At 38.0% G+C, this 22189-nt stretch overlaps 1 long non-coding RNA gene across 1 annotated transcript in view; it reads right to left on the reverse strand.

Annotated features, from left to right (window-relative positions):
- Window positions 1-8602: 8602 nt before the first annotated feature.
- Window positions 8603-22189, reverse strand: part of LOC121385593 — a 33879-nt gene continuing 20292 nt past the window's right edge. The window contains exons 2-3 of the long non-coding RNA XR_005959552.1: window positions 15433-15687; window positions 8603-10123 (exon numbers count right to left, since the gene is read on the reverse strand). This is a non-coding gene — a long non-coding RNA (uncharacterized LOC121385593). The remainder of the gene's footprint in view (window positions 10124-15432; window positions 15688-22189) is intronic.

Below are 22189 nucleotides of genomic sequence, written 5' to 3' on the forward strand. Positions count from 1 at the left end.
GCGACAGCGGGTTTCCTCCCTCAATATCTGTGTGGTCCTTAACCATATGTCCGACGCCATATAACCGTACATAAAATGTGCTGAGTGCGTCGTTAAATAAACCATTTGCTTCTTATAAGAATCAAACTAATTGCCATATTTTAAAATTAATATGTCTAAAGTACAATATACAGTTTTAAAAAAAAGAAAAAATGAAGGGGGAAAAAAGTTCTTAGAAATATGATACATAGAGGTTATTACCAGTGTTTTTCGGTATCGTCAATATCATATATTAGGAATAAAAATTGCATTATGCGAGCCTCTGACATTATTTTTATTCCTAATATATGATATTGACGATACCGAAATACACGAGGGTAATAATCTCGTTATCATATAAGCTCAAGCTTAATACAACGTGTTTTTGTAAACTATACACGCAACTTTAATTCCGGTCCGCCATTACTAGATATTCAATGACGTAAGAATATGTGGCGCGGTGTATTTTTGAATGGAAATGACGTCAAATTCGAATGACGTCATTCTGGATATCCTTACATCAAAATAAAGTTATGCCTAACGTTTTTTGTTTTCTGAACGCTGGACAGCTTTCAGTGTCAAATTGCCATTGAAATGTTTTTATTTGATGACTATGAATGCATACGTCAATCATGGAGTGTCACCCAAGTACGTTTGCTTAAATGTCAATAAACCTAGTGCCGAGACCTCGACTAATTTACATCTAATTTGCAGTTATCAAATTCTAAAGTATGTGATCTGAAAAATATCACATACTTTGATTGCACTGACAATGTAAGATATTATATGATAAGTGATCTTATTAACTGTCACAATAGTGTGAAACATTAGACTCCTCTGTTTATCTGACTCTTGATTCAGCTCTTTGGCAAGAATAAACGATCACCTAAAGCCGAGTCCACACGACACGATTTATTATCATCGGCCATTGGATGTCAAACATTTAGTAATACTGACATATAATCATAGCGAGGAAACCCGCTACGTTTTCCATTAGTAGCAAACGCTCCCACCCCTTGCAATATAAGCGCCTTTACAAACCCACTAGATCACATTGATATATTAATAATCGGCTATTGGATGTCAATCATTTGGTAATTCTGACATGTAGTCTTAGAGAGGAAACCCGCTACGTTTTCCTATTAATAGCAACCCTGCCCCTACATTCTGGCGTAGATAGACAGCTGGGGGCGGGATTTAGCTCAGTCGGTTGAGTGCTTGCTCGAGGTGCTTGCGTCGCAGGATCGAACCATCTCGGTGAATCCATTCAGCTGATTGTGTTTTTGCCGTTCCAACCATTGCACCACAACTGGACAAAGGCATTGGTATGTGCTTTCTTGTCTGTGGGAAAGTGCATATACAAGATCTCTTGCTGCATTAGGAAATATGTAGCGGGTTTCCTCTGATGACTACGAGTCATATTTACCAAATGTTTGACATGCAATAGCCGATGATTAATTAATCAATGTGCTCTAGTGGTGTCGTTTTTTAGATAGACAGCTGAGATGTACACGTAACCCCGACCCCGAGCTTGTAAAACATTTAGTTAATAAAAAGTTTAAAGTTTGTTTTGTTTAATGACAGCATTAGAGCACATCGATTTAATAATAATCGGTTTTTAGATGTCAGACATTTTGTAATTTTTACATATAGTCATATAGAGAGAACACCCGCTATATGTATCTGTTAGTTACAAGAGATCTTTTATATGCACCATCCAGCAGACAGGATGGCACATACCACGGCCTTTGATATACCAGTCGTGATGCACTGTCTGGAATGAGAAATAGCCCAATGGGTCCATCGTCTTGGATCGATCCTGGACCAATCGCACACCAGGCAAGAGTTTTACCACTGGGCTATGTCCAAACCACCATGTTAGTGTTAGCGTGCCTTTAAAGCTCTAAGGGCGGGACGTCGTCCAGTGGTAAAGCGTTCGCTTGATGTGCGGTCGGTCTAGGATCGATCCCCGTCGGTGGACCCATTGGACTATGTCTCGTTCCAGCCAGTGCTCCACAACTGGTGTAACAAAGGACCGTGGTATGTACTATCCTGTCTGTGGGATGGTGCTTATAAAAGATCCCTTGCTGTTAATCGAAAAGAGTAGCCCATGAAGTGGCGACAGCGAGTTTCCTCTCTCAATATCTGTGTCGTCCTTAACCATATGTTCGACGCCATATAACCGTAAATACAATGTGTTGAATGCGTTGTAAATAATACATTTCTTTTCTTCCTTAAAGCGCCAAACTCTACTGGAGCCTCGAGTCCAGACTTTTCCTAGTGCCCATCCACGCTGCATTTCAATAGTCGATTGTAAAGTCAATATTTTATAATGTTAGGGGTGAGTGGGGACTCCACAAACACAACCAAATACACACACACCCCAAAAAAAAAAAAAAAAAAAAAAACAAAAAAAAAAAAAAAAAAAAAAAAAAAAACAATAATAAAATCCCCAATAAAACAATAACAAGAATCCCACAAAAATCCCCTCTCCACCCACCCACAAAGAAAGCAACAACCTTAAAATATCATCCCCCACATTTTCCTTTAAAGCTAACACTTTACAGAGACCCATAAATAAATAAATAAATAAATAAATAAACAAGCAAAAAACTAACTAACAAGCAAACAAACAAACAAGTAAATATATAAATAAATAAATAAACAAACAAACAAACAAACAAACAAACAAATAAATAAATAAATAAATAATAAAAAAGACAAAAACACCATCATTTCTCAGTTCTTTATTAATAAACGTTTGTGAGGGATTTATGTCTAGTAATCATATACAAGTATTTAATATTTTGAGAGGTTAAACGACTCTGGGTGGGATGGGCTAAATATGCTAATATAATGGACTAGTAATCATATACAAGTATTTAATATTTTGAGAGGTTAAACGACTCTGGGTGGGATGGGCTAAATATGCTAATATAATGGTCTAGTAATCATATACAAGTATTTAATATTTTGAGAGGTTAAACGACTCTGGATGAGATGGGCTAAATATGCTAATATAACGGTCTAGTAATCATATACAAGTATTTAATATTTTGAGAGGTTAAACGACTCGGGATGGGATGGGCTAAATATGCTAATATAATGCTAATGATGAATATTCATCTGCTCTGTGATTATGACATTCCAATCAATAACAGCGTTACCCACGACTGCCATTTCAAAACCCGTCACATGTGCTGTCTTATTTGATTCTCTGTCAACTGTCAAAAAAATCCACCCAAAAAATCCCCAAAAGTCACAACCTCCCCCCTCCCCTTCCCCCCTCCACACACACCCAAAAAGAAAGAAAAAAAAATCCACATGGTTCGGAAGAATGTTTTGAGTATTAAAGTGGTATAGTGGTTTAGCCATCGGACATAAGGCTGGTAGCTACAGGGTTCGCAGCCCCGTACCGGCTCCCAACCAGAGCGACTTTTAACGACTCAAATTCTGTATTTAATACGTACCTACGTTTATCTTTTACAAAAACGGTTTTTAATTTAACGTCATAGGAATACTTTGTTAAATCTATGATCAAAACTGCTTTCTTAGATTTACTTAACGTTAAGAATGATACTCTGTGGCAGCCTTGTGTAATGTTTCAAATACGACGTCACGATATTGTAAATCATATATGACGTCAGTAAGAAGAAGGCGTTAACGCCAATGAAACTAAAAAGGGAATTCCCCATTTAAAAGTTCCGGTCCAGATCGCACATATGTGCAATACAAAGTAATTTATCACACGGTTTCAAAATGTCTTTATCACTATAGTAAGATTGAATAGCTATGTAATAAAGTACTTTATTATTCATATGGTTCAATATAATAATAATCATACGAAGCACACGTGTAATAACAAGTGCAATGACGTAATTTTGGGAAGCGATGTCATAACATGACGTTGCTTCTCTAGTCTTAGCTCGGAAATATGACGTCATTTCGTCGTCTCCTTCTAGTTGTGGCTGAAGCATTTTGAGTTGGGTTTTGTTATTCATAAAGACAACAATAATAATAATATGGATAATAAAGAAATTGTTACACTCGCGTGTGAGTCGTACTGATTTTACGAAACTCATGTCAATGTCAGGATTCATGTATTACCCTCGCTCTCGCTCGGGCAATACAAAAATCCTGACACTCGTTTTGTAAAACCAGTATGACACACAGGCTCGTATAGTAATCCCTATTTACGAAATAAGCAGGGGTTTCTCAAGCTCTCTTATTTAATTCACAAAACACAGGCCTCGGTGGCGTCGTTGTTAAGCCATCGGACATAAGGCTGGTACAGTGGTAGATACATGGTTCGCAGGCCGGTACTGGCCTCGCTGGCGTCGTGGTTTAGCCATCGGACATAAGGCTGGTACAGTGGTAGGTACAGGGTTCGCAGGCCGGTACTGGCCTCGCTGGTGTCGTGGTTAAAGCATCGGACATAAGGCTGGTACAGTGGTAGGTACAGGGTTCGCAGGCCGGTACTGGCCTCGCTGGTGTCGTGGTTAAGCCATCGGACATAAGGCTGGTAGGTACAGGGTTCGCAGCCCGGTACTGGCTCCCACCCGGATCTTCTATTCAGCATCGCATCATCCTTGCAAGAGTATTTCCATTGCACTACGATAGTGGTGTAGTGGCTATGCCATCGGACTTGAGGCTGGTAGGTACTGGGTTCGTATCCCACCTGAAGCAATGGGGGATTTTTCATGCCAGTACTGGCTCTAACGCAGAGTGAGTGCACCGCTAGGCTCAATGTGTAGGTGTAAGGCCACACACACCGAGTTTCACCCACTTCACGGGCGTGATTATAGGTGTGTCTCCCGAGTGTATGACCCCACATTGGGGATGATTACCCGGCATGCACTGCAAGTTCCGCGTATCCCGGGCTCGGGTGATACCGAGATAGCTCAACTGATAGCAAGCGTGGAGCACGGCCCTGTCAAGTAGTGCGGCATCATCATTCATCTCATCATCATCCATGTTTGTAATGTCAAACACTAAATGTCTTTGTCTCTGTGTAAAATGTGTGTGGCGTCTTAAAAAATTAAAAAAAAAAAAAAAAGAAGAAGAAGAAGAAAGTTGCGAGAGTTTAGCAAATTAGGCCCCAGGACTATTTTCACACTGATATTAATTTTCCTCCGATAACTCCAAACCACAAAAATGTGCTTAAGGCAACACATCACCATTTGTCGTGTCGTTACTTGCTGTAGCAGCTTAATGTAGTCCGGCTTAGGAAATAGTTCCTCATAAACAAAAATACTACAAAATTCCGATATGCTTTTTGAAATCTTTCTTTGATGAATAAACGTAGGTTGACCTCTGTAGTATTTAAGTAACCCGTTGGTTTGATGTATCTTATAGTATGTAGTACTACAACTGATAACAACTGTTTTCAGGTGGTATAGTGCCACTTATATAACAGAAACATGAGGCGGTTGTCGGGCATAGCGGCCATTAATTGAAAAATTTCGTAGTCGACCTATGTTGATTTTTTACACGGTACATGCCAGTTGTGAGCACTCTCTAAAATTAGCAGTCACATGACCCTCTCAATAGTGTCGTATTCTTCACAGAATATATTCTGACATAGAAATTGTATTGACGTGTATGGAGTAATTAATGGTGGTGTGTAACCTTAACTCAGCACGCCAACATAACAGAGGCATTAATTTATTTTAATTTTTTTTAAATAAAGACACAACGCAGTTAAGAAACAAAAATAATTATTTCCACATGTTTTGTAACATTAGGTGGGTTTTTTTCCAATAACTTAAACACTAAATACAGGATTTATCTCCTTTTCTTTTCGTTTTAACACAATTGTTTTGTTTTTAAGGAATAAAATAAAGTAAAGCAGATACAAAATCCGTTGACATTTAAACATGACCCTTTCTATACGTTCATTTCAACTTATTTTCGTGCTTATATCCAATTAAGGTTCAAGCACGCTATCCTGGACACACATCTCAGCTATCTGGGCTGTCTGTCCAGGACAGTGGGTTAGTTGTTAATTGTTAGTGGTTAGTGAGAGAGAAGAGGGTGTAGTGGCCTTACATCTACCCATTGAGTCGTTAAAACTCGCCCTGGGTGGGAGCCGGTACCGGGCTGCGAACCCTGTACCTACCAGCCTTATGTCCGACGGCTTAACCATGACGCCACCGAGGCCGGTCCCTTTCTATACGAGGGAATATTCGCAGGACTGTTCCGAGTGTGCTGGCATGGTTTCGTATTTCCAAATAATACAGCCTTTTGATGACTACTACAGAATGTAGCCCCGTGGTAAAGCGCTCGCTTGATGCGCGGTCGGTCTAGGATCGCTCCCCATCGGTGGGCCCATTGGGCTATTTCACGACTGGTGTATCAAAGGGTGTGGTAAGTGCTATCTTGTCTTTTGGATAGTACACATAAAAGATCCCTTGCTACTAATGGAAAAATGTAGCGGGTTTCCTCTCTAAAGGCTAAATGGTAAAATTACCAAATGTTTGACATCCAATAGCCGATGATTAATAAATCAATGTGCTCTAGTGGTGTCGTTAAACAAAACCTTTTTGTAATGACTAGAATTACATATTAAAGGCATATTGTCACAGACCACTGACCTATTAATTGGCCTAACAAAGTATTACCTACAAATATATATATTTGATTTGTCCCTAAATGTACTTTATTTAACCATCTACGTAGCCACCATACTCCACTTATTAATGATATTTCATAAAAATAATTGAATTATGACAATGGTCTATAATTCAAAAACTAATATTGTCAACAGGGTTGACATGGATTTCACTCCATTGTGGTTCAGTTAAGGTGATGCGATAGCTAGATTTGGTCTCCAAATATTAATGTAATTTTCATTTATTATCCATTTTTAGAGAAATAGGGTTCTCAAATCTGTGACAGTATGCCTTTAAACACAGTTGTTGTTTTTTAACACCAGGGTCTCTTTGGCGCGAGACGTAGTACTTCGGTTTAGGATCAACCTTCCGTCGGTGGGTCCAGTGCACTATTTCTCGTTCCAGCCAATGCTCGACAACTTGTGTCACAAAGGCCGTGGTATGTACTATTCCGTCTGTAGATGCTTCATATAAAAGATCGCTTGCTGCTAAGTTAAAAGCTAAAGTTTGTTTTGTTTGAAGAGATATTCCTGAGTTTGTTGCAATTTTTAAGATGTTATCGACTAACAGAGACTTTTTAACAATTGTAATTGCATATCAAATATATTTTTCTGAATAAAATATTAATGGCTGCATATTAAACGTGTTCTGATCGTTCTAATATTTGTACTAGGTTAAATTTCATTTTATTTCAAACGAAATTATTTGAAGACAAAATCCAGTTTAGGCTTCTTACAAATATTAAGACAACCAGAAACACATTGAATACACAGACACTGATATTCCAAACAAGAAAATATATTTAATATGCAAGTTTAATCGTAGCAATATTTTATTAATCGGAAACATCTTACAATGCAGCAAACTCAGGAATGTCCCTTTAACGACACCACTATAGCACTTTGATTGATAAACATTTGGCAATTTGACATACAGAGCACCATCCCACAAACAGCCTTTGATACAACAATCGTGATGCATTGGCTGAAACGAAATATATCCCAAACGGCTGACCAACGCGGGTCCACCCCACCGGGCTACGTCACGCACCCTGAGTTTATAATTTTATTTTTTGTAATTTTAGCGATAAATTCATCTTAACGGACACATTCTCAAATTATTAATTGTTGTTGTGTTCCAACTAGTGTCCTACGTCTGTTATTTCAAAGACCATGGAATGTGTTGTCCTGTCCTTGGGGGAAGTCCATATAAGAGATCCCTTGTGGCGAATGGAAAAAAGTAGCGGGTTTCTTCTGAAGAATACGTGTCAGAATTATCAAATATTTGACATCCATTAGCAGATGATGAATTCATCAATGTGCTCTAGTGGTGCCGTAAAACAGAACACACTTTGACTTTAATAGTCGATGACGAATTCATCAATGTGCTCTAGTGGTGCCGTAAAACAGAACACACTTTGACTTTAATAGCCGATGATGAATTCATCAATGTGCTCTAATGGTGCCGTAAAACAGAACACACTTTGACTTTAATAGTCGATGATGAATTCATCAATGTGCTCTAATGGTGCCGTAAAACAGAACACACTTTGAATTTAATAGTCGATGACGAATTCATCAATGTGCTCTAGTGGTATCGTAAAACAGAACACACTTTGACTTTAATAGCCGATGACGAATTCATCAATGTACTTTAGTGGTATTGTAAAACAGAACACACTTTGACTTTAATAGTCGATGATGAATTCATCAATGTACTTTAGTGGTATTGTAAAACAGAACACACTTTGACTTTAATAGTCGATGACGAATTCATCAATGTGCTCTAGTGGTATCGTAAAACAGAACACACTTTGACTTTAATAGCCGATGACGAATTCATCAATGTACTTTAGTGGTATTGTAAAACAGAACACACTTTGACTTTAATAGCCGATGACGAATTCATCAATGTACTTTAGTGGTATTGTAAAAGAGAACACACTTTGACTTTAATAGCCGATGACGAATTCATCAATGTACTTTAGTGGTGCCGTAAAACAGAACACACTTTGACTTTAATAGCAGTCATGAATTAGGCTATTAGTAATCAACGTGCTCTTGTAATGCCGTAAAGCGAAATAAACTCAGGCTATATATATTTAAAAAAAATGTAATTTAGCATGTAATGGTTTTCGTTAAAACTGGCTCTATTAATCGGAAACATTTCATATTGAGAACAGCGTCTTTGATGCATTCTGTCGTAAGGCAGGTCTAATCAGTATTCCCGCCCATGGGAACCCGCGGCAAAATAAGCAGACGACATACTAATGGCGGACGTCATGGTGTCAGCCCCATGGAGGTCCTGCGTAGTAATTTGTAGAAAACAAAAAGTGCCAAAAAACCACACACATGAGTGATAATATACCCGATGGATAAAGTCAATAAATTTCACATGAAAATAATTTAAACATTGATGAGCCGTGCAGTGCCATGTTTCCAGCGGCAATGAAATGCCATTAGTCGGAATAGCATAATGAGTAATTTCCGGCCGTCAAGTGACCCCATATCTCGAGGGCAGAGCTAATTGCATCAGCAGGAGGGTGGGTGGGTGATATTAATTATTTTTGATGGAAATTATAACCAGTCGGGTTTTTTTTATTATTATTTTTTTTTTTTTTAAATGTCAAAACTACTGTACGAGACAGTAAAGTTTTTGTTACATTTAGATTAAAAAGTTGAAAGCAAACCAAATGATCAAGGAGACGTTTCGAAATTAGCCTGGGTTAAAGATAGTTCTATTTCGTCACGTGTTGAATCGGAAATTAAGTATTAGATCAGGCCTTTCAACATTGACCGGTCTCAATATAGATCTTTTTTGTCATCTCTATTATTGTGCGTCTTTAAAATAGCCGGGCTCAGTAAACTTTCTATTTTGTCACTTAAAGAAATGTGCGTGGGTAAAGATGTTTCCATTTCGTCACGTGCTGGATCGAACGTCTTGTAAACAGCCCAAGTAAACCGACCGTAAAACTTGAAGTCTTTTAAAATAGCTTGAGTTGAATTTGGTGTCTTGTAAAACGCCAGAATAAAGATAGTTCTATTCTGTGACGTGTCGAATTTGGTGTCGTGTAAAGCGCCGGAATAAAGATAGTTCTATTCTGTGACGTGTCGAATTTGGTGTCTTGTAAAGCGCTGGAACAAAGATAGTTCTATTCTGTGACGTGTCGAATTTGGTGTCTTGTAAAGCGCCGGAACAAAGATAGTTCTATTCTGTGACGTGTTGAATTTGATGTCTTGTAAAGCGCCGGAATAAAGATAGTTCTATTATGTGACGTGTCGAATTTGGTGTCGTGTAAATAGCCTGAGTTAAAAATAGTTTTATTCTGTCACATGTAGAGCCGAATGTCTTGTAGAAGGCTTGAGTAACTCCCGGAGACTCGAAAATATCCCGAATAAACCGTGGGTGGAACCCTAGGGCTGCAATTTCACGTAAACGCTCAGACATCTTGGAAATAGCCTGGGAAGCCCAGTGAGGAATCGGTATCATACCAGCTGAAACGAAATTAAACATTTTCAATATAATATTTAAAAAACAGCATATAGCATAAACCTTCAAATTGATTTCAAAAGTTTTTTTTTATTTATTTATTTTTAATCTCTGTAGCCATAGTTTTTTCTTCTCAGCGATAATACATATACGCACATATGCGTCGATTATTTAATATATCGGCAGATGTCCTCCCTCTCTCTCTCTCTGTCTCTCTCTCTCTCTCTCTCTCTCTCTCTCTCTCTCTCTGTGTGTGTGTTCGCGCGCGCGCGCGTGCGTGTGTGTGTGTGTGTGTGTGTGTGTGAGTGTCTGTGTGTCTCTCTGTTCTATTCTGTCTCTGTATCTATTTCTCCCCTCTCTCCTAAGCGTCAAACTATATCCAAGCCCAGCCCAGAACAGTGTGTTAATGATTAATGTGGGGACCAGTAACAGACAAGTCATCCTTCCCTAAAGAGGTAACACAATTCACTCTTGGTGGGAGCCGGTACAGAGTTGCGAACCCAGTATCTACTGGCCAATAGTTCGGTGATTTATCCACAAACCCACTCACCGAGGCCAATATTACTTATCTTCACACGTTGCAGTTCATTTGTATCACTCTGTAATCAATGCTCATGAACTCTATGATTTGGTGGAAAATGCACACACACACACACACACACACACACACGCACGCACGCACGCACGCACACGTACATTTGCGCCGATGCTGGCGAATGATATTGAATATTATTCAGAGCTTATTTCAGATGGATTAATGATCCGTAATGTTCAAGTCGGAAACTCATGGGGTCCAAATATGGGGAGGTTCTTTTAAAGTGCTTTTGACCTTCATGATGACGCGCATCACTGTTCAGCAAACACAGAGCATCACTACGACAAGGGCGGGAAACACACACAGAATTCGATTTTCCAACTCGCTTGTAATGGCCTAATGATCCGTGATGTTTGGATTAGAAATCTGTAGTGTATCCTCGCCTCCGCCGCCACCATTACGATCATTTGCCCAACTGATAGCGGATGAAGGGAAATGGACGTTAAGTAATCCTCCAGATCCAGCCCTCGTCTGATCGGACAAATATAGTTTATTTTATTAATCGATGACGCCATTTGTAGCAGACGCCATGCCGCGGTCGTTTGTGAAACAAGACAACGTGGTGCCGTCGTGAGTAATTCTGTCATGGACTTCGATGTCACAGCAGTTAACCTGAAGCGCACACCCATTTACATTAAGTATCTCAAGCAGTTAAAATAATAAATTCTAAATGTATTTCAAAAAAGAAATCTTAAAGTCGCAGACAATAAAAACAAAATTTAGTTAAATCTATAAACCTGTAACGCACTTTGATAGTTACAATAGAGAGAAGCAAGTGTCTGTGGCGTTAAAACAGTAAAGTAAAGGGTTTTTCTTATTTAACGACGCCACTAGATCACATTGATTTTTTTATCTTATCATCGGTTATTGGACGTCAAACATATGGTCATTCTGACACTGTTTTTTTTTTTTTTAGAGGAAACCCGCTGTCGCCACATAGTCTACTCTTTTACGACAGGCAGCAAGGGATCTTTTATTTGCGCTTCCCACAGGCAGGATGACACAAACCATGGCCTTTGTTGAACCAGTTATGGATCACTGGTCGGTGTAAGTGGTTTACACCTACCCACTGAGCCTTGTGGAGCACTCACTCAGGGTTTGGAGTCGGTATTTGGATTAAAAATCCCATGCCTCGACTGGGATCCGAACCCAGTACCTACCAGCCTGTAGACCGATGGCCTAACCACGACGCCACTGATGGAAATACTCTTAAACATGAAACTAGAGCATATCTCCAATTCTCAATAACAGTTACTTCTCAGAAGTACATGCGTCTTTAAAAGGGGTCGGTCTGGGATCGATCCCTGTGGGCTATTTCTCGTCCCAGCCAGTGCTTGTGTAACTGGTATATCAAAGGCCGTGATATGTACTACCCTGTCTGTGGGATGGTGCATATAAAAGATCCTTGCTGCTAATCGAAAAGAGTAGCCCACGAAATGGCGACAGCGGGTTTCCTCTATCAATATCTGTGTGGTCCTTAACCATATGTCTGACGCCATATAACCGTAAACAAAATGTGTTGAGTGCGTCGTTAAATAAAACATTTCTTTCTTTCTTTGCGTCTTTAAAAATAAGATTTTAAAAATATATTGTTTTGTACTACAAACACCAGGATGATCAGAAACAATTAGGATGTATGGAAATGGATAATCTAAGCAATAAAATATAAGTAATGTATGATTTCAGTTATCAGAAGCGGCTCTGATAGTGAAAAATACGCCGTAGTGTTTAAAAACAAGGCTCTGTCACTTTAATACCAATAAGTTGTTGTATGTCATTTAAATATTAAAAAAAAAAACGGAAATTGAAATGGATGCGTGGATGGTGGTGGGGAGGCTCGTGCGAAGGGAATCCGTGGCGGAAATTACCACAGATTATGCTAAAGTTTCAGTAATGCAGGCAGAAGTACCGTGCAAGGTTCCGAGGGCTGGTTAAATTAGTCGCGTGACAATCCTATAGATTTCGAGAAAACACGAGATTATCGTTTCCTATGGCGTGCTAGTTGAAGTGATTGAGGCACAAGACGATTGAAAAAACCCAAAACAACCCCACCGCAGAGGTCACAATGAGGTCAGTCTTGGGGGCGGTGGGAGCCTGCAAGTCTCGATAACAAAGAGGTTGTCAAATAAACCACTTTAGTGTTGTGTTCAGCTGCCCAAGTGCTACTTAGCGTGACAAACCGCTAGACTGTCGTGGGTTTTTTTAGGTTTTCTTTTAGCTTAATGTTAAATTGAACATGATGGGACGTGAACCAGGCGAATAGTGAGTGACCAGTGGCAAGTTCAGGTAGGGAGAGCGCTTTCCATTACTCGAGCGCTTTCCATTACCCGAGTTCTCCGTAGCATTACACACACACCGCACACTAGACCGGTTTTGGGGACTTAATGTTAAAACGAACATGAAGGGACGTGTGCCAGGCAAGCAGACGCCAGTGGCGAGTTCAAGGGGGGGGGGGGGGGGGGCGAGACCGCGCGAACAATTTGACTGGTACCATCGTCTTTTTTGCCCTGTTATATTAATATAATTACAAACTTTCCGAATTTATACGATTTACTGTATTCTGATTGGCTGACGTCACTAAAAAACCAAGCGTTATCCTTCCATAAACCTCATAAAAATACGTCATCACGGAAGACCAAGATCGAAATAACCGCACAACACCAACAGTCACTACACGTAAACAAAAGTTAATATCAAGGTCACTTTGCGATAGAAAAACACAAGACAAATCTGCACATGAAATTGTTTCATTTTTTAAAAAGAAGTTATAATAAAGATATATACACTGTTTTTGTTGATTCAGTACTTATTTTTATTTTTAGCGGACAATTTCCAATAGTATGTATACATGTATTCCTACGCTTATTTACAGAACATGGTTGACGGTAAGAACGAAAGAAATTATTTTTGAGTGTTTTAAGGTATACTTCTTGTACTGTTTGTAATTATAAGAATTGTTTCTCATTTTTTAGGAATTTATCGATGTATAAAAGTCACAAATGTAGTATAAAATCGCTTCGCTACGCTACACGATTTTATACAATTTGTGACTTTTATACATCGATAAATTCCTAAAAAATGAGAAACAATTCTTATTTAACGTTACGCATAAAAAAAAACCCTAGTGTAACTAGTGACCGCAAGCATTTGCGCTGCTGAACACGTCTCCGATTCTGGCCACGAAACCTGAGTGTTAAATGCAACCATTTTTTTTATTTTTTTTTTATTTTTAATTTTGATAGAAAGTAGCCTACTTTTAACTTAATGAGTAGAGCTGAACTCAAATAGTTTAACAAATTTAACTATCATTAGTAAATTGAACAAATATTTCTTTAAAAATCGAAATCTGCCTTTCCACTCTCGGTACTTTCCTATAAAGATGGCGGCTATGGTGCTTGACGCTTAATGACCACTTGAGCACATTGACTTGTTACTCATCGGTTGTCATATTACAGTTGTTAATTCCTACACACGGACTTAAAGAAACACGCTACATTTTCCCAGTAGCTGTAAGAAATCTTGTATATGCACTTTTCCACAGATGGGAGAGTACGTACCACATCTTTTGATATATCAGTCGTGGGGAACTGGATGGGACGGGGAAAAGTCAGTCAGAGAATCGGTCTACTCAGGCGATAGAAACGTGAGCTCACTCTGTCCATCGATATATTGGCCAGTTGCTTTTTTATATTATTATTAAACGTGGCTACAACTTTCAGTATTTGGCTGATATAATTTTGTTTAAATTAGTTACTTTTTAGTGCAGGACGCACTTTAAATGTGTCAATGCTTTTTTTAATGTGCACGACGAGTTGCTTCCCTCTATTTAGCAAATTTAAAATGGCGGGGACATTTTTTTTATGTTGTCGTTGGAAGATGTATTTTGTTAATAATGATGCAAGTACTTCAATCGGTATTTAGCGAGTACGGTAGGTTGTACATTTTTGGTTTGTGTGTCCATTTGTTGCACTATTTCGGCTGAGAAACGGTTGAAACATGGTGCCACAAGTTTTGAGTACCAGCTATATATAGGGTATGTAACAATATCCGGACGTAGAAAAGAACCACACTTTCAACGTCCCTTCGGACTATAGACTTTTTAACAATCTCCAAGAAAATATTCTACATAATGGAAAATTGGACAGAAACAAATGCATTTCCAGTGTGAGCGCTGGTAAGCGCCATTGCGATTCGTACAAACTTCACTGAATACATTCAAGAAGCAGAAACCCGATATACGCACCAGCAACACACACACACACATAAACACACACACACACACACACACACACACACACACACACACACACACACACGAATGACTGGTTAAGCTTTTTATAATTATTTAGGACAGTGAGCCTACAGATTACTGCGTCAGATGACCGACACACACACACACACACACACACACACACACAAACACATACACACACAAACACACACACACACATACACACACAGAGACACAGACACACACGCTCACACACACACGCTTATACATACACAAACACAAACGCACACACACACACATACACACACACACACACACTTTGTAAAACCATTGGTCAATAGGTCTATAATAAATAAAACCGAAATGATCAACCATCGCGAAGAATGGAGAGAGAGAGATGGGGGGGGGGGGGGGGGGAGACAGAGAGAGACAGAGACAGAGAGACAGACAGACAGAGAGAAACAAGACGAACACGTTATAAGATGTACCTGTCTCCAAGCACATCCTGCTCCGCTGGTTCAAAAGATCGCTTCCCCCATCGAAACGGCAGCCTGGGACCTGACCGTTTGTCCGTGTGTAAAGCAGAGGGCGCACTACAATCGCAGAGTGCGCTCCCTTTATTGATATAACATAGGTAGGCACAGTTTATCGTTCTCTTCTTGATCGTGCGACTGTTCACGCCGCAATGCAAGCAAACGATCGTCACTGTCAGAACTAAAATGAGGAACCTAGATGGCATATTCCTGTAAAAAAAAAAAAAAAAAAAAAAAAAAAATATATATATATATATAAATAAATAATAATAATAACAATAATGATAATAATGATAATACTAATGATAATAATAATAATAATAATAATAATAATGAGGAATCTAGATGAGATATTCCTGTAAAATAATCACAATGAGGAATCTAGATGAGATATTCCTGTAAAATAATAACAATGAGGCATCTAGATGGGATATTCCTTTAAAATACTAATAATAATGAGGAATCTAGATGAGATATTCCTGTAAAATAATAACAATGAGGAATCTAGATGAGATATTCCTGTAAAATAATAAGATTTAATCTTTCTATTAAATCAAGTTATCAAAGTAACAAAGTCATAATGTTTTATAAAATTAAATTATTAAAATTTATATTTGTAATGGTTGTCGTAACAATTAAATGTATTGGGTTTAGTAGTGCTAAACAGCATTGTTATAAGTGATGTCATGTAACTGCGTGACGTAGTTTAGGTTTATAATTTTTAAAATTAAACGTTGCAAGCCTTGCCGGCTAGTTGATTGCTGTAATATAAGAAAAGTTTATTTTGATATATTTATTATAACAGCCAAGTTTAGAGCTGACCGAAGAGCAGCTGGCACAAGTTGTCCGACAATTACTGCCGCAAATTGTTGAATCTTTGTCACTGGCTCCTGCTACAGGTATATTTAATTTTGCAAGCCAGATTGATAGTATAAATGATAATGCTATAAATGATAATGTTGAGGTACAACATGTTGCAATTATTACCGAGGATTTGTGAATCAATGTCTCCCATACAATAAGACAAAAGATAATTAATGGTGAATTCATAGATTTAAGTTTACTTTTAGCCAAGTCCATGCCCTTTGAAGATAATGAAAAACATTTTTCCTTACGGGATGGTCGTTTGGTGATACAAAACAAAACATCCATCACCAGAATAACTGATATTGATCAATGGACCAATGCATTTATTGTCTTCATTAGCCTGTACACTTCTGTCCACCCTTCTAGTATTTCTGGCCTTTTAAAATACATGCATACTATGAGGTTAGGAGCTGAGCGAGGATTGTATATCCAACAGCTTCATGGGGGATAGTAGATCAAGAAGTATGGCTTTTATATATGTACTATGATTCAACAAAGACAACAACAACAGCAATTTCTGCAACAGGCCAGCATTTGAAATGTTATGATTTTAACAACACCGGCACTTGTTCAAAACCAGCTTGTTATTACATGCATACATGCTTGAAATGTTCAGGTAATCATCCGTCTTTGAATTGTTATCGGGGAAACATGTCCAGTAGAAATTTAAATTTTAGGTCAGGTGGTGTTACACAATCAACTGTTCAGTTCCGGTCACCTCAACAAAATACCTTCTCGCGTCCACCAGGCACATCAGTCCGTCCAACAGGCGTGCATTCCAGGTTTTTCGGGAGACGAGTAGTTCGATCTACAGCACCGAGGTTCTACCCCAATTAATGCAAACACGCTAAATGTTTTACTTGAAAGTCACCCAAATCGTGTAGTTCTTAAAGAATTAGTGGAGGGTTATACTAATGAGTTTTATTTACATTACGATGGATTAAGAACGGCAACTAGTTGTAATAATTTATTATCTGTCCAGGATAACGAGGTTTTTGCTTTCATAAAGTTTTAAATGAAGTATAGTTAGGTAGAATCGCTGGGCCATTTGTTTGTCGCCCATTACCAAATTTAAGGTTATCACCAATAGGCTTGGTACCAAAGAAAGATGGCAGCTGGAGACTAATCCATCACCTATCATAGCCACGAGGGTCTAGCTTGAATGATTTCATTGACACAGTTAATTATTGTACATTTGATAAAGCAATTGAAACAGTAAACGCTTTAGGACATGGTGCTTTGATAGGTAAGATGGATATTAAATCTTGGTGGGGGAAGCAAACTGTAGTCCATTATTTGGATTATTTTTCATTTGCGGGTTAAAAAAATACACATGATTGTATAACACTTATGCACATGTTTGATTGTATTTGTTATGAACTTGGTGTTCCAATTGCACATGACAAAACTATAGGTCCTACTCAAATCCTAACATTCTTGGGATTGGAAATCGATACTATTGAAATGAAGATTAAAATTCCTGATATAAAACTTAATAAATTGCAAGTAATGTTAAATTATCACTTGGTAAAGGAAAAAATTTACTCTTAAAGAGTTGCAATCTCTTACAGATACTTGAAACGTTTGTACAAGGGCAATACCAGCAGCACGCGCCTTTACCAAGCGGTTTTATGATTGCATGTGTCACGTGTCAAAACCAAATCACCACATCAGGGTTACATACTCAATGAAAGAGGATATGGTTGCTTTTTCTACAATTTTTTAATGGCTATTGCTATATCCCCGATGCTCACTGGTTCACTGATAAAGAAATACAGCGGTTCACAAACAGTGCTGGCGGTGCACATTTAGGATGTGCAGCATATCTGGAACCGCACTGGACATTCTTTACCTGGCCTAGTAAGTGGGTAAATACAGAACTGATTAAGGATATTACATTTTTAGAGTTGGTTCCAATCATATTGGCTTTTCATACATGGGCCTCAAAGTTAAAAAAAAAAAAAAAATATTTTGCATACAGATAATAAATCTCTTATGGCCGTACTTAACAAAACGTCTTCCAAGTCAAAAAGAGTAATGAGTTTACTGCGTCCTTTAGTTTTACAAACTATGATTAACAATATTCAAGTTAAGGCAGTACATGTCAAGGGAATAAATAATGGTATATCTGATGCTATTTCTCGTCAACAGTGGCTCCGTTTACGTCTGTTGGCGCCAAAAGCAGACACAAATCCTACAACAGTTCCCGATTCATTCCTATCACGCATCTTAAGGCTGAAGCTGATAAACTCATAGATGCTTCTTTATCTAATAATACCAAGATGGCTTATAATAATGGAGTTGCAGCATTTGAAAAATTTAGGTCCTTGTATAAATTGGATTTTGTATGGCCTCCAGATCTACAGCATATAATTAATTTTGTGGCACATTTGTGATATAGAAAATTTTCTTATAGCACGGCAAGGTGTTACTTAGCAGGTATTGCTTTTACGTGTAAACTTTTAGGAGTGGATGATGTTACAAACAAATTTATTGTTAAAAAAATGGTTGCAGGAATGGCTAAACTAGATAATCGATTAGACAAGCGATTACCCATTACACCAATTTTATTGAGAAAAATACTGTACATGTTGCCCGTTGTTTGTAATTCCAAGTTTGAGTGTAATCTTTTTTCAGCTGTTTTTTCAGTTGCATTTTTTGGCTTTTTTCGAATAGGAGAATTAACGAGCAAATTAGGAGATAATTCAAATTTGATTACTATCAATAATATCAAATTCACTAACAAGGATTCTATTTTAGAATTAGCTTTACAGTATTCAAAGACAGATAAAATGGGCAAAGGTACAATCATTGCTCTTCCAGAAATACATTCTATCTTTTGCCCTGTAAAATGTATGAAGAAATATCTTGCTATGAGACCAAATATTACAGATTCCCTTTTTTGCCATTTTGATGGGTCACCTATCACTCTTTATCAATTTACATCTGTTTTAAAACAAGCATTAGCAGCAGCTGGTGTTCTGTCAAAAAACTACAAATCACACTCATTCCATATTGGAGCTGCTTCCACAGCATCTATGCGGGGAATATCTGATCAAGATATACAAACAATTGGTAAATGGGAATCTAGAGCTTTCAAATCCTATATTAGGGTTCCTACTGATCAACTTGGGGAAATATATAATTAATTTCAATTTGGGTTTTTCAGTTGTTAAAAAACATATTTGGGTCGTTGGTTCATCGCTGGTGAAAAGAGCCTTTGTGCATGCTAGAAATACGTACGACGGTATTCATCTAGGACTGCAACGGATGTATGCGAATATTTGGTGGCAAGGTCAAGGAGGCCTGAAATGGAATCAGGTGGAGAAAAAGATCATTTTTTTACTTACATTACAAAATGTCCCAGATATATTGATTATACATTGCGGAGGCAACGATATTGGTCAAGGTGCTACATGTGCGTTGCGCAAGTCTATTGTAGCTACCATTATAAGAATTGCTAAACAATTGCCAAGCACTAAGTTGGTATGGTCTCAAATTTTACCACGCCTTAAATGGAGGAATGAGCAAAATCATAATGCACTTGAAAAAGCCAGAACTAGAATGTTGCAAGGGAAGTAATTCGTATACATACGATACCCAGATATTACAGAGTTAAATTCTTCTTTATTTTTTCTTGACCAGGTCCATTTATCTACTCCTGGTAACGACTTGTTCTTATACAGACTGCAACAAGGCCTTCAGTGCTTTCTGACTACCACTGACAATGTATCTCCACTTGCTGGTGAAGTCGGACCATGGCAGTTTTGTGGGTAGCCACTGGCTGACATAGCAATTACAATTGCCCACGGCGCGGTTCTGTTGGCGGTGGCTGAGATCCGCTTGGTGATTCTAGATCTCGCCATATGGCAGTTTCTCGCTCAACAACAGTACCGTTTATTTATTTATTTTATTTATTTGTGAATTTTATATGAATTGGATTACGATGTATTTTCATTTGTGATTTATTTTCATTTTTGTGACGTGTGTACATCTGGTTCCAGTGTGCACATTGTTGCTATATTAAACAAACATGACATTTTATTTGTGTAACAATCATTTATATATATCCAATTTACAAATTTCGATATGATATTACATTTGCATTTCATATTTATTTGTGTGACAGTTTATTTATATTTGGGTTGCCCAATGGCTCTATTTTCGGGCGGTAACCTTAAACTCAGCCGTGGCCAATTCAGCCAATAAATAAATATATTATTATATTTTGTATCAGTTATCTTTGATAATACTAATACTAAGGAGGCATCTAGATGGGATATTCCTGTAAAATACTACTACAACTAATAATAATAATAAGGAATCTATGGCATATTCCTGTAAAATAATACTGCTACTGCTACTGCTAGTGCTACTGCTACTGCTAGTACTACTACTACTACTACTACTACTACTACTACTACTACTACTACTACTACTACTACTACTACTACTACAACAGCAACAAGTACAACTACTACTACTGCTGCTGATAATAATAATAATAATAATAATGAGGAATTTAGATGACATATTCCTATAAAATAATAATAAAAGTACATGTAGTAGTAGTAGTAGTAGTAGTAGTAGTAGTAGTAGTAGTAGTAGTAGTAGTAGTAGTAGTAGTAGTAGGAACAGTTGAAATAGACCAACAAGTTCGCCTATTGCATAAATAGTCTCGCCCGATATTTTTAGAATTTGTATGCTCCCGAATAACGCTATAAAAGGCGAAGTGTAATTGGTCGATATTTAAATTGTTATTACGCAATGCTGTTAGATCTACTGGTAGACCAGTAGAGCTAATTTTAATCACATTGATTATGTAATGTAACGGACATAGGCGACGAGTTCCATTATCTTTTCATTTGCCTTTTTTTTCATAATTCAAGAATCCAGTTTCTGCACGCATATTATTATACGCGACCAAGTACTTATAAATTTAGAGAATTAATGGAGAATAAACGAATTGGTACACTAAAGAAATTAGCATGTTTCATAAATATAATAATTAATTAATTCAAACGCCCTTGACTACAAACACCATCAAAACCAAAACTATTTAATAAAATATTACCATTATATACTGCACCATATATACGTTTAACAATCTATTCGTTTATAAGTACTTGGATACCCGTATATCTGTATTAAATACCTGTATTATTACATAATATATTGATATATATATATATGTGTGTATGTGTTTGTGTATGTATTGTAATTAATGTATTGACTGTCAGCCATCTTGTCACTTGTATATAACGAAATGTTTATGTATATATTCCTCCTATACCGTTATGCAACGGCCCGAGAGTAAATAAAGTTTTGTATCTCAATCAAAACACAAAGATTGTTTTGTTTAACGACACCACTAGAGCACATTGATTTATTAATCATCGACTATTGGATGTCAAACATTTGGGTGTTTTTTTACACATAATCTTAATTAGAGGGGAAACCCGCTACATGTTTCCATTAGTAACAAGGGATCTTGTATATGCACCATCCCACAGAAAGGATAGCACATACCACGGCCTTTGATAATACAGTCGTGATACACTGGCTGGAGCGAGAAATAGCCCAGTGGGTCCACCGACGTGGATCGATCCCTGACGGACCGCGCTAGAATGAGAAATAGCCCAATGGGTCCACTGACGTGGATCGATCCCGGACGGACCGCGCTAGAATGAGAAATAGCCCAGTGGGTCCACCGACGTGAATCGATCCCAGACAGACCGCGCTAGAATGAGAAATAGCCCAATAGGTCCACCGACGGAGATCGATTCCATACCAATACGACCGCTCATCAAGCGAGCGCTTTACCACTGGACTTCGTCCACGCCCC

Source organism: Gigantopelta aegis, chromosome 11, assembly GCF_016097555.1.
Source record: "Gigantopelta aegis isolate Gae_Host chromosome 11, Gae_host_genome, whole genome shotgun sequence".
Classification (NCBI taxonomy): Eukaryota; Metazoa; Mollusca; class Gastropoda; order Neomphalida; family Peltospiridae; genus Gigantopelta; species Gigantopelta aegis.